The sequence below is a fragment of the Physella acuta genome, unplaced genomic scaffold, assembly GCF_028476545.2.
Source record: "Physella acuta isolate Inbredline_101_S28 unplaced genomic scaffold, ASM2847654v3 ptg000032l, whole genome shotgun sequence".
NCBI classification, from domain to species: domain Eukaryota; kingdom Metazoa; phylum Mollusca; class Gastropoda; family Physidae; genus Physella; species Physella acuta.
This window is the reverse complement of record NW_026731552.1, coordinates 398,451-415,880: the sequence shown is the minus strand read 5'-3', so window position 1 is coordinate 415,880 and position 17,430 is coordinate 398,451. Positions and strand designations below refer to the sequence as shown.

General features: G+C 36.3%; 1 long non-coding RNA gene across 1 annotated transcript; it reads right to left on the bottom strand.

The window, feature by feature from the left end:
• Positions 1–4,275: 4,275 nt before the first annotated feature.
• Positions 4,276–8,029, bottom strand: LOC131941796 (uncharacterized). The gene is made up of 5 exons (XR_009386680.1): positions 7,783–8,029; positions 6,894–7,037; positions 6,226–6,338; positions 5,881–5,938; positions 4,276–5,638 (listed from the first exon to the last, which is right to left on the bottom strand). It is a non-coding gene; the product is annotated as an uncharacterized LOC131941796 (long non-coding RNA).
• Between the last annotated feature and the right edge of the window lie 9,401 nt (positions 8,030–17,430).

Genomic DNA, 17,430 nt, shown 5'->3' with positions numbered 1-17,430 from the left:
ACTCAATGAAATTATCAATGACAGAGTCAATGATAACTACCGCTCTCCTGTATTTTTCTCTCGAGAAACTCAATGATAAAGCGTTAGTAGTTAAAGAGAGAGAGAGAGAGTTTATCAAAACGGAAGTAATTCAACTCGTTTAATTAATAAAGCGTAATTATTAATTCTTAATTTCTCAGCGATTGATAAAATTGCTTAGGGACAGTTTAACTATTTTTAAAAAATATAGATCCTCGATCTTCATTTATAATTTATTAATTAAAATAAGATTTTTTTAAAATAATTAAAACAGGTCTTTGTACTATATTATTTAAAAAAACAACTAATGAATATAATAAATAATTTTGACTATTTCTCATTCTAAACCTATCGAATATCTTTTTTTTAAATGCAAGGTAATCTTTTATAGAACCTGCATGATTAACTCTTCTTCTAATAATAAAAAAACTCTAAATAAAAACTATTATTCCTACAAATATAAGAGTAGGCTCCCTTGACAGTTTCTATTCGAATGTATTTTGTGTTAATTTTCGTTATGAAATACAGTTGACTTTTTAAATTAATTATATAAGAAAACAATCTATCTCTTTGTATATTGATTTTAAAAAATTTATTACAATAATTAGTAAAGGTGTTTCTGGTTAAATAGCAATTATTCGCATTCTAAATCTTTGGCTATCGAGTTTCATGGGTTTTTAAATTTAAGAACACATTGGCTTGAAGAAAATGATTATATACACTTAAATACATACTAAAATTTACTTTTGTTAATAAACCTACACTATTTTATGCACACATACAAAAAAAGAATATTTTAGCGGCAGTTACAACGTCAAAAAAAAAAAGAAAAGAAAGGAAACTCGTTTATACTGAATAGTTCTTCGTAACAACAAAAATGTAAAAATACATAGTCTTAGAGCACACTAACACATACATATATACATACGAAGATATGTGTGTGTGTAAGTAGGATGTGAGGTGGGTAGACAGGCGGGGTGGAGGGAAAGCAGTTTGGCAGGAATAACGGTAGGTAGGAAAGTAGGTAGGCAGGCAGCAGCGCAGGCAGGTTAGTAGATAGGTAGGTACGTAGGCAGGGAGTTAGGTATGTAGGTAGGTGGGCCTAGGTAGGAAGGCGCCTCACTCGGTATAGTGAGCGATTATAGTAGTCCATCATATTCATAGCGTTTCGCAATTATTAAAACGAACAAAGGTACCATAGTACTCACGGGAAAACCCGGGGAGCTAAATAGAACCCTGCCGGGGCGCCACCAAATCGAATTTTTTTTTGGCAGAAACCACCACAGGGGTATTAGCATTAGCTTCTCAAATTTGAATGACAAACGAATGAAATCTTTGGTAATGCTTCAACAAACAAACCCACATATTCGTTTTTGGGGCGCGGGTTTGTCCACACTGCCGCCTAGACGCACCAAGGCTCACTGTATGAAAGCCTTGAGTGTACGTTAATCAACCTCTGTAATAGTGAGGTAGAACACACATTGACGACCGCCCATGTGTTAGAGACGCATCCCTTGGCGCTCCGGGGAGCCACTGGTTATACTTCCGCAGGGGCGCCCCTAATTCGGTTTAATTATAAAATATCGTGTGCCACCGTGTCCCTATTGTAGGGTGCTCTTTAAAGAGGCACTCTCGGTAGAGCCCGGGGCGCTCGATGTCGCCAACTGCCAGGGCGCCGGCGGGCGCTCATTATTCTACTTAGTGAACATTTATAGTAGCCCATCTAAACCGTAGTGTCGCCCAAGGTGGGTCTCGACCGCTCTGGGCCACTCAACCGCCGGGGAGCTGGCGGATGAACCTGGTGTAGTTTTATCACTGAATCTCAGAGGCGTAGCACCATTCCTAGCGCCTGGGGACAAATTTTCAATTTGGCGTACCCCCCCCCCCCCCGTAATTTTTAAATATTTATAATGCAAAACTGTAGCTAAAATGAGCTTTTAAATTTTTCCCAACCATTTTGTCGCCTAGGGTTGGCGCCCGGGGACATATGTACCCCCCGCCCCCCTCGCTACGCCTCTGCTGAATCTAGTATTACACTTAAGAATTTTTTTCTTTCTTGAAACCCTTTTCACCAACTCCCCAAAATTTTATGACTCTCGTACGAACAGTGTCAAATTGCATCTGGCTTTTATTTTTATGGAGAAAAATTGCATTGCTTCCTGTCAGAGACCCCAGATCGAATGGGGCGCCAAATGGGTAGACAATTTTTAAAAAAATCCTCATTCTTCAGTAAAATTTAAGAAAACAGATTTATACATTATTGATATCCACAATTATTTTATATAGGGGAGTGTATGTAGGGATGGGCGCCTTTTTGCCAGCGTTTGAAAAGGGTTGGCACAACATTGATAGTTCGCCCCGGGCGCCGGTATAGGTTTCTACGTCTCTGCTTCCTGCTAGGGCGCCGCCCTGGCGAAATTTTTCCGGGGGGGGGGTCGTGCGGACACTGTTAAAAGTATATATTGTTTCTATATAAATTCCGTTTCGTTCGGGGGTGGGGGGAGTCGATAGACTTTCTTCGGGGGTGGGGGCTCTGCTTCACCCCCCCCCCCCGAATAGATTCCTGGAAAAAACTCTGTTCACAAAGTTTTATGGCGATCCGCCGATGAAAAAGATGTAGTAATTCATATAGGACAAACAGATAAACATACTTTCATTTCTATAAATATAAATAGATATATACTTTAACTAGTGTCCGCATACCCGCACCCGGAAACTTAGTCACAATTTTCTTTGTTACATTTGAACCCTTTAGGTTAATCAATATTAACAAAATTGAACAAGATGCAACAATTACAGTTAACCAAAAAATTGAACAAGTAAAATTCACGTTATCTTTTTATTGTTTTTAGATATAGAGTAGTAACAGACTACCTACAGGTCCTAACTCGCGACGAGGTACACATTTGTAAACACAGATCTAAGACATTTTCCATTTAGGTGGGTTTTGCAGTACAGTGGTTTCTTAAGTCGTGGACAAGTGATTGCGCTTATCTCTGTTGAGTAGCTATGTATTCTGTCCTATATTAGACACATTTGTAAATATCTGTCACAATATGGGCATAGAGATGATATAACGATATCTTATCTTTGCGGACGACGCTAAACTTTGGCATCGACACCACGGCCTACAAGTTCAAATTCGGTCCTTCAGAAATGTTTGAAGTCTCTAGATTAAAACTACTTTTCTCTTTTATGTGCCTACTGACCACATCACATGTAGGCCTATTTGTTCTGAAAGTCTAAAAACAGAGGCACAAATATATCGTCTAGACTTGTGAGGTCTACAGATTAGGTATTTTGGCAGTTATCTAAGCCCTTGCCTGTTCTAACTCAAAGCCTTATTCTTTCTCTATCGACGCCTTGCGTAACATGGGATTGGGTTTTTAAGGCGGCATAAAGCTTTATGTTGTTCCTTTTTTAGTACACTAGATTAAAAACTAACGTTTTTAGATGCCTAAAGATGTTTAGCCACTAATTAATCAGAATAATGGGTCAAGATTTCAATTCTTGGTTTTGGGACACGTTAGTTGCCAGGGTTGAGCTAATGTCGATAGCATAAGGACTGTACCTTGATGCGGGCGTTTTATTTGTTGTCCATCGTAATAATTGAATGGTTGATGGGGCTTCTTCAAGGGTTTAATTTGCCGTAAAGTTAATGATATCATGCATGTGAGGCTTTTGTAAGAAGAAAATGCATTAAAACACTTTTTAGTTATGCTTTTTTTTAAACAGGCCTATATTTTACGACAATATAATCGTAATGAACAATAAAATGAATTTAAACAACTTTAGAATACACCTGTTTCGGCTAACATGAATGTTATTCTTCAAACTAGTAATGTTAAACGTGTCTTTTTCGCATTTTCGACTTATAAGCAATACAGTAAATTCCGATAACGTCCATATGCATACAAGCAATGGCGTAGGCGAGGAGGGGTTTAATAGCGATTTAATAATGATACTTTCTTAACCCTCTACTGGACATCATGTTTGGTACCTTGCCCCCGGCAACTGGGTGGATTTGGATTACACCCAAGTTTTACTTCATAGTAAATGGCTTCAGTTTTAATTATTGGAGTTGGTAGCAACATTGACACAGTTGAAGGTATTCAGAACAAGGTGGCCAGGAGAAATCACATTAATTAGTATAAAATTTACCATTACTAACAATAGGCCCTACTTAATTGTTTAATGTTGCTGGATATTAAGCCTGGTAGGTATTTATGTTTATTAATTTGTACAGAAACAAAAAAAGGATTCCCAAACAAAGTTTTATTTTTCAGAAATAAAGAAAATGATACAAATCAATAAAGAACAGTTTTCAAAAGAATTTGTATAAAAGTAATTATTATAAAATAGGAATATAATATTGCATAGATAAAAATGAAATACTTGACACAAACAATATGAGGAATATTTTTTATCAGAGAAGAGAAAAATATATGATGTAGTTTGAAAATAATAATGTACAGAATGTAGCTTTTGCAGATTAAAATGAAAATTCTCATGCCTATATAATTTATTGAGTAAATGAAGCAAGGCCCAAAACACTAGGCTAAATAATATGCATGGGACAGGCATTGAAAACTACAAATTGCATATAGTGAAGGTTACCCTATTTTATTGGCTGTATCCACCACAGTAAAGATAATTGTTCTCGGCACATGTTGTCATTTTTTGTGTTCTTGGCACATGTTGTCATTTTGTGTGTTCTGGGAACATGTTGCCATTTTGTGTTTTCTGGGCACATAATGACATTTTGTGTGTTCTGGGAACATGTTGTCATTTTGTGTGTTCTGGGCACATAATGCCATTTTGTGTGTTCTGTGAACATGTTGACATTATTTGGCTGTGTTCTGGGAACATGTTGCCATTTTGTGTGTTCTGGGAACATGTTGCCATTTTGTGTTTTCTGGGCACATAATGACATTTTGTGTGTTCTGGGAACATGTTGTCATTTTGTGTGTTCTGGGCACATAATGCCATTTTGTGTGTTCTGTGAACATGTTGACATTATTTGGCTGTGTTCTGGGAACATGTTGCCATTTTGTGTGTGCTGGGAACATGTTGCCATTTTGTGTTTTCTGGGCACATAATGACATTTTGTGTGTTCTGGGAACATGTTGTCATTTTGTGTGTTCTGGGCACATAATGCCATTTTGTGAGTTCATGGAACATGTTGACATTATTTGGCTGTGTTCTGGGAACATGTTGCCATTTTGTGTGTTCTGGGAACATGTTGCCATTTTGTGTGTTCTGGGAACATGTTGACATTATGTGGCTGTGTTCTGGGAACATGTTTGTTTCATTTTTAAATATTATAATAAAACATTTTTAGAAATTCTATATTAGGAATTGTGTATATATATAAATTTATATATTTAATAAGACAATTGGATGAATTATAATAAACAGCAAAAATGATTCAAATAAGTTTAGAAGTATTTGGCTTGATGTCCCAACAGTGAACTGTATTCCGAGCTTGTTTCCCTAGTGATAACCCATCTTTTTAGTGCCACCCTTCCAATCAAATATCCAGCTTTTTCTTGGCTGTATCATAAGCCTTTGTCATAGACTTGCTTGATTTGTGTATCACAATATGATTTTGAATGTTTTTCTGTAAATGAAATAAAGGCAAAATATTATGATACATTCTTTTGTGGAACTAACAAGAGAAATAAAGTACAAATTAATATTACTATCTCTACTATTTCTTTACTATAACTAATTACTTTGAAAAAATAAAGCACTGAACATGATGAATAACAAGAAACAAAATTGATCAGCAAAGATAATTATAGATTTAAAATTTTGTTCATTCATATTAAAAGATTAATGAAGTAGACTATCAATATTTACCCTCTTGATTGCTGATACTTTGATTTGATGTCTTTACTTTAAGCTTACACATCAGTCTCTGTGTGGTAAAATATGAAATAATATGCTTCAATAAAACTGTTTAAGTATATTAATTACATTAGATAAGTACATAGTTTTGAGGTCTACAACAATATGTGTTTCAATTATCATTTAAATATAATACCCGCTATGTTGTACAACTCACTGATTTATTAGAATTTAAGAAAAGACAATAATTAATACAATATTTTGGTTTAAAATCCATTATATTTATTTCAAAATATAATGCTATCTCTTGCTATAATAATTACTTTAAATAATGGATTATGCCTTCAGTACAGTTACCTGGGGATGAAGCTAGGCACAGTGTATAGTCCACAGAGACTGATTAATATCCCTTGTAATTGAACATCAGTTGTAGTTATGAAATCTGGATGGCCAAACACACACTCATAGTCCTGAAAAGCAATTTACACATAGATTAGCAAGAATATCTCACCAATTATTAAAGCTAACCCCTATTTAGTGCAATCCATCAAAGTAGTAGCATTTTTGTTAAGTTGTAGACACAATACAAAGTAATGTTTGTTCTGTGATTTACATACTTTTATAAAATAGCAATAAAATTATATATATATATATATATATATATATATATATATATATATATATATATATATATATATATATATACACACACATATATATATATATATATTCATTGTAAATTTTAGTTAGGCCTATGTCTTGTTATTAAATTTATTTTATTTACTCGACTGATCTAAACTCACTTTATTTAAACATAATATAGTGGATAAGTATAGTGATTTTATTATTCAGCTGTAAAAAGCAGGCCTAAAAAATTTTAAATAGTAACTTTGGGAATGAACACATTAAATTCTATTTATTTCAATTTCTATGTCTTTCTAACCCTGACTCTAATTACCATTTATTGGACAACCTGAACCTTTGCGATACCATGTTATAATATATTATTTTAAAAAAGAGCTTACCACTAATTATTAAAATCAATTGTTGTTAGTATTAATTGAGCCGCATACTATCTGCTGCTAATGTCATCACCAGAAATCCAGTATGCTGGCAAGGTTTAGTCTCTAAGTTCCCTACAGCCTCTTTCCTCTTGAGTGCGGAAAACACTGAAATCATTAATCATTATTTCATTATGCCTAATAGTTTAAAGGTAGTATTAAAGTAGTACTAAATAGTACGAGTCTTAGTTACTATAAGTCTAATGAATATTATTATTGTGTATGCTTACATGCTCTAAGTTTTATCCACAATATTGGTATATAATATATAGTCTATAGTATATAGCCTAAGCTATAGAGTATACTATTAAGCCTAAATATAACAGCAGCTTGAATAATGCTCATTATCATGCATTCACTATAAACTATAAAGAAAAACAAATATTTCAATTCAATTTAATTCTAACTAGTAATAGTAAATAGTAAAATAGGCCCTTTTCTTGCGGTAACAAATTTAAAGTAGGGCCTATAGGGCAGTTATAGTATAGGCCTACTATACTTTAACTACGCTTCTAAAGTGCAACTGCTCGACCAGACTGTACAGATAGTTTTGTCAGAGTAATAAGGCTAAAAGCGTATTTTGATCCCATGGTGCTGCTACAATAGAATAAATCAAGTCCATAGCCCAACTATTTAGTCAAATTTAGGTAGACTAATTGCATTTTGCATTACTCTGCTGGCGAGATAGCGGTTGGGGGGGGGGGGGGGGGAGTAAAAATCTTCTTCCAAGTAGTCACGTTGCAAATATAAAGCAAGTAAACTTTCCTCTACTCTCTAGTAACTAATCAATTAAATTGCAATAGTATTCTTGAGGGCCTAAATATTCTAATTAATTAAAATTAAAATGTCCTACCTCCTCTTCTGTAGGGCCCTATGCCCTATAGGGGCCTATTTTTCAAACATTCTTTTAGGCGGCATTATTTGGATTAGGCTATATTTTATTAGACAGGCTACTACTAATGTAAATGCTGTAATTACTACACAGAGTAGCCTAGTAGATCTGTGTTAAATCAAAGAAATGTTTTTAATTCCTGTGCGATTTGTAGTGAGATGTAGGCTAAATTGTTTTTTTCAAAATGGCGGAAATTAGGATGAAATTTCGTTCGTTGCTCCTGATTATAGATTTAAAATACCCCGAGTCGGAGTCGAATTGTATAGGCTTATGATCATTGAATTAGTCATGTGATCTACACAGGAAGTGCTATTATATCAATGAGTCACTCAGTGATCCGATCAATGACAGAATCAGAGATAGCCATTCGCATGGGGTGGAGAGAGAGAGAGAGAGAGAGAGAGAGAGAGGGCAGCATGTGTACTGTATTTTACTGTGTGAAATGAGATTAAAAAACGATGTTTGTATTTTTAAAATATTTTTTGTAGATTATCTTTTGACAAACTGAATAATTGATGACAAAAAATATCCTTAAATGTATCACTTCAACAATTGAACCATGATAATTTGTGATGTGTTGACACAGTTGTTACTGAGTTGAAAATGATATAAACATAACTCATGTGGATTGTCATCGAAATTTTGTACAACCGAGAATTAGAAGATGTTCAATTTTGGAAAAAACTCAACAAAAAGTGGTAGAGATTTATCCAACTTCACCCTACCCCTACCATACACAAAGCACAACAGCAACTGAATAACAATGGCATCAGCTCAGTAAAAACTCTCTGTCAACATTTACAATGATATGAGCATCAAGCAGACACAATGATATATAGCATCAAGCAGACACAATAATATAGGCACCATCAAATATACACTATGATATTAGCACCAACATATATACACAATGATATGAGCATCAAACAGACACAATGATATGAGCATCAAACTGACACAATGATATGAGCATCAAACAGACACATGAGCATCAAACAGACACAATTATACGAGCATCTAACAGACACAATGATAGAAGCATCAAGCAGACAGACACAATGATAGAAGCATCAAACAGACACAATGATATGAGCAGCAACAAATATACACAATGATATGAGCATCAAGCAGAAACAATGATATGAGCTTCAAGCAGAAATAATAATACAGGCCAACATAAAATATTAATATTAAAGAAATACAAGCTGCACTGCGTGTTTTGATCGATGTATGATGAATTAATTATTCAAGATTCCGGGTTATGAAATATGTTTGTTGTTTATTGTAGGCTTTCTTCAGATTTTCTATTCAACAGATACGATGGCCATGTAAGATGTATGTATAGACATCCAGTCGTCTGTTGGGTTGTGTTTTGTCTATAGGTCAGGTGAATAGACAGGGTAGATAACTGTTTGGTGAAGGATGCAACGGGTAATATTGGGAGTTGTGGAGGTAGGTGATGATGGAAGGATGGGATAAGTGAGAAGTGAATAGTTAGGGTGATGCAGAGGTAATAGAGTGGAGGAATATCAGTGCCTATATATATATATATATATATATATATATATATATATATATAATATAAGGGATAAATATATTTATATATACTTGATATTTTGTGAGGTGGTATATATATATATATATATATATATATATATATATATATATATATATATATATATATATATATATATATACGTATGTATATAAATGTACATATATATGTTCGAATACATATATATATATATATATATATATATATATATATATATATATATATATATATATATATATATATATATATATATATAATATAAGGGATAAATATATTTATATATACTTGATATTTTGTGAGGTGGTAGGTAAACGCCTAGGGGTGTCACAAAAAAACTCGCCATGTCCGGGAAAATTCGGGAAATGGGTCAAAACTGACCAGTCATATTTCCCTATATAATCTTTGTATTTTATGGGAAAAACATAGGGTAATTTCAAAACGGATTTTAGGGCACTTACCGTCTTTACATGTGGCTAATTTTTGTCATGCTTATAGGCAAATGGCTTGGCCGTAGGTCAAACCTGTCTGTTTCACTCAAAGCCCTCGACGAGGGCTAAAAAGTGACAGCGAGTGAAATTCTCTTTATATGAGCTCTATTACGAAACAAACTTTCCTCCCACGACCCCTCTTGAAATTTTGTGAGGTGGTAGGAAAACGCCTAGGGGTGTCACAAAAAACTCGCCATGTCCGGGAAGAATCGGGAAATGGGTGAAAACTGACCAGTCGTATTTCCCTATATAATATTTGTATTTTATGGGAAAAACAGAGGGTAATTTCAACAAAGATTTCAGGGTACTTACTCTTTATATATCTGGCTAATGTTTTGTATACACCTCAATAGATGACTATGCCGTATGGAAAAACTGTTGGTCAGACTCAAAGCCCTCGATGCGGACTAAAAATGACCGCGAGTGAAAATCTCATTATACGAGATTTGCCATTTGGTCTGTGAACAGGGGAGGTAACATTTTAATGTAATAATTTTAAAATATTTTGTATACTCTTTTTGAGAAAAAAAAACAAAAATCATAAAGTATAGCATTGTTTAAATACATATTTTGTTATAAATTAAGTTTTGCATTGTACTGAAATTGTAAAAAATTAATTGCCAAAGTAATTTAATATAATATTTGATTGATACTATTAAGAAACCCCTAGCAGTTCTAATAACCTTACGAGTAATAAGTTTGAGAATATTCCATCAATATTTGATGAGATAATGACACCATTCCACTGTATAAATTTAGGCCCTAAGCATTTAACATAGCAGCCAATCACCTATTAATTAATAATTCAATTTCTTTTTTTTTTTTTTTTTGAAAACCTAAGCGAAGCTAGGCAGTATGCCCAGTATATATATATATATATATATATATATATATATATATATATATATATATATATATATATATATATATATATATATATATATATATATATATATATTACAACAAAAGAGTTAGAGAGGTTGTAATAAGGATAGTGTGAGATAAAGTGATACTGAGATAGAGAGAAAATATGACAGTTCCCTCCATGTCTAACGCGACGGCCACTGAGTCACGTGATTCCACCGTTAGATGAACGTTGAAATGGAAAGAGAGTGCGATGGAGAGGAAGATCCAACGCAAGTTAGCCTGGCCTAACCCTAACAATAAACAATATAAATAATCATCAATGGGCTGACGGTGAACCCCCCCCCCCCTCCCCCACCTCCCACCCTACCCCCCCTCATCTCAACTTCTCTGTCGAATGTCTTTATTTACCCTGGCCTCTACATCTGGTAAGATTAGACAACTCTGGGCCGCGCTGTTTTCGTTCTTCCATTCCCCTCCGTTTGACCCCCATCCCCCCTTATAACAAGGCAATGTTTGTTCGGCGCTGAGAACGGACGCGTTACAAGCTAATCTCGCGGGCGAGGCAAGGGCGACCAGCCTCAATTTCACAACACGAGACAAACAATATAGAAAAGAGAGTTGCTTCCCTTCAGAGAGACGGAGCGCCCAGCCATGATGAGTAATCTTTAGCGGCAGTCAAGCACTAAAAATTGAGTGGTCGGGGTCTGGGTGGGGGGGGTGGGGGGGGGGAGGGGGAGACTGAGGGGGGGTACGGGTGTCTTGACCAAAGATGAATGGTGTCCTAGTTAAGGGATGGATAGCAACGTAGTTAAACGTTGGATGGATGAAGTCCTTATTTGTGGCTAAATGGTGTCCTAATTAAAGGATGGTTGGTGTGTTAAGACAGTCCCTTGGTGATAGGTTGCATAATGTGATGGCTCAGCTGAAAGGTTGGAAACGTGTCCTAAAAGTGAAACGTGTCCTAGACAGTGAAATGCGTCTTAAACAGCGAGATGTGTCTTAAACAGTGAGATGTGTCCTAAACAGCGAGATGTGTCTTAATCAGCGAGATGTGTCTAAAACAGTGAGATGTGTCTTAGTGAGATGTGTCTTAGTGAGATGTGTCTTAAACAGTGAGATGTGTCTTAAACAGTGAGATGAGATTTCAACAGTGAGATGTGTCTTAATCAGCGAGATGTGTCTTAAACAGTGAGATGTGTCTTAAACAGTGAGATGTGTCTTAAACAGTGAGATGTGTCTTAAACAATGAGATTTGTCTTAGTGAGATGTGTCTTAAACAGTGAGATGTGTCTTAAACAGTGAGATGTGTCTTAAACAGTGAGATGTGTCTTAAACAGTGAGATGTGTCTTAAACAGTGAGATGTGTCTTAAATAGTGAGATGTGTCTTAAACAGCGAGATGTGTCTTAAACAGCGAGATGTGACTTAAACAGTGAGATGTGTCTTAAACAGTGAGATGTGTCTTATACAGTGAGATGTGTCTTAAATAGTGAGATGTGTCTTAAACAGTGAGATGTGTCTTAAATAGTGAGATGTGTCTTAGTGAGATGTGTCCTAAACAGTGAGATGTGTCTTAAACAGTGAGATGTGTCTTAAACAGTGAGATGTGTCTTAAATAGTGAGATGTGTCTTAAACAGCGAGATGTGTCTTAAACAATGAGATGTGTCTTAAACAATGAGATGTGTCCTCAACATAGAGATAATGTGTGTCGTTAACAAAAAAAGCTGTCATTACTCACCCAAACATAACGTGTTTGGTAAAAACAAGTACATATTCATAAAAATCATAATTCAATCAAACTCAGGGAGCCCTAAACTTTAAATCACACGACCTTGAACTTCTCCACACAAGGTCATGAATCTTTTCATAGGATATCATCAGCATATCTGGTAGTGAAATTCATTTTAATAGCTCTTGCCTCCATACCTACGGGCTGATACATAGATGACCATGACCTTCATCACACATGGCTCTGACCTTCACCACACCATCCCTGACCTTCACCACACATTATCCTGACTTTAACAACACATCATAATGACCTTCACATCATCTACGTCAATGACCTTCACCACACACGTCCTGACCTTCATCATCTACGTAAATGACCTTCACCACAAATAGCCCTGACCTATAAATAAGCCTGGCCTTCACCACACATCATAATGACCTTCACCACACAGGGTCCTGACCATCATCGACGTCACTGACCTTTACCACAGATAGCCTTGACCTCCAGCACCCCTCACAACTCCCCCACACAACCCACACATGCTCCTACTCTCACCACCGCGGCCCCACCTGTCCTCACCTCACCTACCAGCTAACCAAACTCTCCAGGCTAGAAAAAAAAAGACCTCCTCTCCCTACCCCACTCTCCGTACCTGTTTCAACGTCACATCTCTGCCGTATACGTCATGCCGGCTCACCACATTTAATCGCCGGCTGCCGGTTAGCTCTGCCGTGTAATGTACCCGTCTAGCCTGCACCGAGCGAAGGAAACAATCTCACACTTGATCACGTGGTGTCTTGATCACGTGTCTCCCGTAATTTACTGCCGTCATACGACAAGAAAGAAATGTACACTTAACTCCTCTAAACGCTAAAGATGTACAGCATAAAAAAAAATCTTTAACTAGATCTCTGTATTTTATTTCAACACACAGCTGAACACGCAACTCTGTTTCACTATCACACAACACAAGCTTCAAACCCTCCTTCTCTTATTTTAAGTCAATATTTTCACGGCTAAACTTACCTGATAAACTTCTATAAATTTTCACTAAACACCGTCATGTTTGACAACTCATATGTTTGAATTTTGATGATAAAGGGATGTAATCATATTCGGTTACGCAGGGGAGACGACTAGGAAGAAGTTAAAAATTCTAGTTTGGATATGCTTTCCGGGTTATAAATCTTAACGCAACCGTTAACGTTACAGTTGGAATATGATTTTGCTTTTTCCCCAGTTATATCGAGTATTATTATTAATACAACACTTCTGTTTATTTTTCTTTGATCTTATTTTAGCAAAAAGTAGTTCAAACATTTTTTTTTCTTTTAACACACATCAAGATTTTACAATAGTTAGTAATGGCATATAACAAGCATCTTTACAGTATTTCTTTCATCATATCCCATTTTTGTTGGACTGGATTGTATCTCTAGCGTTTGAGCTGGAATCTGCTTCTAATGTTTTTTTTAGAATATCTGTCTAGGATGAAGTTTTAAGTTGGTAGGAGGCACGAGTGAGTAGCAGTGGCGTAGGCAGGGGAGGGGGTGGGTTAGGGGGGGGGGGGGGTAATAATCCCCCCCCCCATAGACCCCTCGGTATATATATATAAAGTATGAGGGGGGGGGGTGCAAATCGAAAGTTTGAGGGGGGGGGTGCAAAAGTTTGAGGGGGGGGGGTGCAAATCGAACGTTTGTCCCCGGGTAAAAATTGGAACCCCCTCCCTTGAGACGATCCTGGCTACGCCACTGGTGGGTAGAAATATCATATTGTGTGTGTTATGTAATAAGTGCATTGGAAAAAATGCTAAAAGACATTCCTATAATATTTGTTCCATGTTTTTTAAATTTAGCCTCTACTTTGAGGGGTGCAGTCTGGAACATTCTCCCCGAAAATTTCAGGTAAGACATCCTGTTAGGTGAGACACCCCAGGTCAGACAGGTAAAAACACCAGCCATCGCTCTAAAAACACGTGCATTTTTCTGTGTTCAGGTGTAATTAAGTTGTCAATCTTGTCTGGTGTGTAATTAAGTTGATTAGCTCGTCTGGTCGCTAGTGGTTGGATGAAGAACGAAAGAAACCAGCTGCAGTGCGGGGCTTAAAACGTGTTGAAGAAAGATAGTTGAAAACATGCTGGGGGGGGGGGATTTATAATACCTTGTGGCCTTCAGATCAAGGTCGTCTTATTTAAAGATGGGAGGGTGCAAGATGGTGGGGGATGATTGTGAGTGTTGGGTGAGGAGGTTTAAAGTGATTGGAAGGTGGGAATATTCGAGATTGTGTATTATTTTTTAAATAAAACAATTGTCTTCTCATGAAGACAATTGTTGTATTGCTGGAAGATTTGTACAAAACTAACAAGACAAACGCGATCACTGGGATACTCTGATACATACAATTACAACCTATCCGATTGATTGATCTTAGATTTTTGAAGTCTAAGAGAAGCACGTCTAATGTGAAGGGGTTAAGCAGAATTGTATTTCTGTCAGAAAAAGTGAAAAAACATATCCCTCCCTCTCTCTCTCTCTCTCTCTCTATTTCGACTCCAGAGTCTGCCTGTTGTCATGTCTTTAGGCCTACATAAAAAGTGTTTTATCCGTGACATTATAACCAACTCTGCAATTTGCAGTTGTTTTTTTTGCGCTAGCCGCTCTCATCGCTCAGAAAACTGTTGTACATCTTTAGACATAAAAGTCACTCTAGAGCCCAGAAAACTATATAAAAGTCACTAGTTTATAGCTTCAGTTTTGGGAAAACCCTCAACTACGGAATCCCAGGAAATTTTCTACGGTGGGAACAGTGCATACATAACTCCTCGTGCGCACCCACATTGCACCCCCCACCCCTAAATCCCCCACCCCTAAAATCTTAAATCTGTACTTTACTACTTTACGTTGCAGTTTGCCTCTAGCTCCGCTTGTCAACCGGTGAATCAGCAGATTTAAACGCCATTACGTAACCCTACACACGGCTCTAGCTCTGTAACCATGGGGACAAACAGCAGCATGTATAAACACGATTACCAAACCATCTGCAGGGCTTTAGCGACTTTACTCACAGTCAAAACACCAGGCCACGATGTTGAGTTCCGCCCCACTTACCCTGACCTGCCCCCACGACAAGATGTATCGTGGAGTAAAATTGTAGATCTGTTAAAATAAATCTCCCCCCCCCACCCTCCTCCTCTCATCTGCTATATTTTTCAACGGTAAACAAATGGTGACCTTGAGATTCTACACCGACTGACACCCGAACACACACGTAGCATCAGGCTCTGGGTTGTTGCACTTAGCCTAGCCCAGCCGTAACCCTAACCCTAAACTTAGCCTAGCCCCAGCCGTAGCACTAACCCTAAATTTAGCCCCTAACTCTAAACTTTTTATTATTCCCCCGCTTCATTTCATATATTGTACTTATTGTGATAGTACGAAACACAAGTTTTTACTTATCTCCCTACAAAGCTAGTTATAACCATTTATCTAAAAAAAAACTTCAATATCTAACGAAACTCCTACGTAAAACTATTCAAAGGAGATCACTCTCTCATCTAAGATCTAGTCAGTTTACTCGCTAGTGTGTTTTCCATGCCGAATGAACAACTTTGATAAAGGAATTTTAATTCTGATTTAAATGGATGAAATCCATCAAACAGAAAAACTGAGATATGAAGTCAGCTCTTAATGGGAGTACGGGAAATAAATAACCCAAGGGAAACAACAAGAAAAACATGCTTTTTATTTTAAGATGGCGCAAAATTGTCGAAATATGCGATGCACAAAAATACTTTCTACAAGAAATAAAACAATATTAATCACTAATCAATAAATAAATTCGTAATTACATATTCAATATAAAAAAGAGAACTAATTCTGTACAATTACATAGACGTAACGATTAATTTTTTTTTTCCTCGCAAAAGTATTCCACTTTCACATTAGGGTCTTTGTACTTTTCAAAAATTTAAGTGAAAAAGCTAAACTATAAATAAAAATTCCAAATATTTATCCAAACATCATGTTCAATACTAAATAATAATTTTAAATCCTTTAAATCCCTTGAATCACCATTTAATTACACATTTGCATTTTCAGTCTTTTAAAATAAAATTGTAATTAGACGTTTTGTATTAGATCTATGTAGAAGTAAACCAACTTTAATGAATGAAAGTAGGCTACATGTAAGAAAGAAGTATTAGTATTGTAAATCTGTATCAGTCCTCACAAGCCGATGATGAAAACTGTAATACTAAAGGGAACATGCAAGGCAAACTGACGCCGTAAATTACATGTCTGACGCAAAATTAAAAAAAAAAGTAACTTTGGCTAGTTATTAATGAGCACTACATTTAGTTCGCGTGATACGAGAGTTGCTTTTGTTATTTGTCTGACATCCCTCGTAGTAGAAAAAAACAGGTGCACTCTACTGCAGCTGCTCAAAATCATAGTTCCAGTGGGCTGTTTTCGTTTTATCTATCTCAACACTGATGTCAAGGCTACTCTTACGAATATTCAAACAGCTGGACGATTCTACAATGTCATAGCTGTTGAGTCCCTCACTTGTAGCTTCCCTTTATTGTCTGTGCGCTGTTAAAATTTTGAAATAATTTATTCCACCCCCCCCCCCTGTTGATCATCTAAAAAGTCACATGATTTAATTCCAGTCTGTGAATATTCTAGAAAATGTGAAATATGTACTACACATAACGACATGAACATGTTTTAGTTTGTTGTATTGCAAAGTTCACTAATCGTGTTATGCTCTACTCGTTTGGTTACTGCCCTTGGATAATGGTGGACACATTTGACTACTCCCACGTTGGAGAAAAAAAATGTAGATAAAGAAAACGATAACGAGAACGACAATTGGCACTTGGTAGTTGGGATAATAGGTACTCAGTGCCTGTGATAATAGGTACTCAGTACTTGTGATAAGTGACGTCATATCCAGAAGTGAACGCAGAC